The sequence below is a fragment of the Ciona intestinalis genome, unplaced genomic scaffold (assembly GCF_000224145.3).
Source record: "Ciona intestinalis unplaced genomic scaffold, KH HT000314.1, whole genome shotgun sequence".
Lineage (NCBI taxonomy): Eukaryota > Metazoa > Chordata > Ascidiacea > Phlebobranchia > Cionidae > Ciona > Ciona intestinalis.
This window is the reverse complement of record NW_004190635.1, coordinates 2,129-2,907: the sequence shown is the minus strand read 5'-3', so window position 1 is coordinate 2,907 and position 779 is coordinate 2,129. Positions and strand designations below refer to the sequence as shown.

Genomic DNA, 779 nt, shown 5'->3' with positions numbered 1-779 from the left:
TTGGACTGTTTACCGTGTGCAGGTTTATAATTAGCATGCCTGCCTCTCATTGTGCTGTTCCAAAATGTGCCTGGTTTGCTAGAAAAGCAGCGAAAGGCGAAAAAACTTGGACTGTTTACCGTGTGCAGGGTTCAAACCGCCAAAACCGAACAGGAAAAGGAACACAGAAAGCAACTCCGATCATTTTTACTTTCTGTCCGCGACGAATCGCAAGGCGATAATATTGCAAATATGTTACACAGAGAAATGTAAGTATCAGTTTATCTAGAGAAAATATAATATTAGCCTTTAATATATCTGTTCCGTATTGTAGACCTATTGTGACGTGTGTCAGTAACCAAAAATGAGTGTGCTACTGGTAACCATCATAGAATGATTTCCTGCAGTGCAAGAATTAAACCAAAGGTTTACAGATATAACATGAAAATGTATTAAAATGACCGTAGTTAGACAAGACTAAGCTTCCAGGTAATATAATATGTTTTTATTCAAAGGGCAGCAATATGTGAAGCTCATTTTGATGAAAGTGACATAGACAGATCCAAGAAAGTTAAAAAATTAACAGTTATATAACTTACCTAAGGATAGCTCATTTTTTTATTGTAGGTGCCACTGCCATGCACCATCTTTTATTAAAAATCTGACACTTTTCTGCAACTGCTGTTTCAATGGTGTTGTAATATGAATTCCGTTTACAATATATGTACCTAAAATTACAGCCAAGCAACATCAGTACATGAATGACTCTGACAAGTTTTCAAAATTTCTTTTTTAATTCA

At 35.4% G+C, this 779-nt stretch overlaps 1 long non-coding RNA gene across 1 annotated transcript; it reads left to right on the top strand.

Moving 5' to 3' along the window:
• The first annotated feature begins 65 nt into the window (after positions 1-65).
• On the top strand, positions 66-735 carry LOC113475385. The gene is made up of 2 exons (XR_003397141.1): positions 66-248; positions 495-735. It is a non-coding gene; the product is annotated as an uncharacterized LOC113475385 (long non-coding RNA).
• Positions 736-779: the final 44 nt, after the last annotated feature.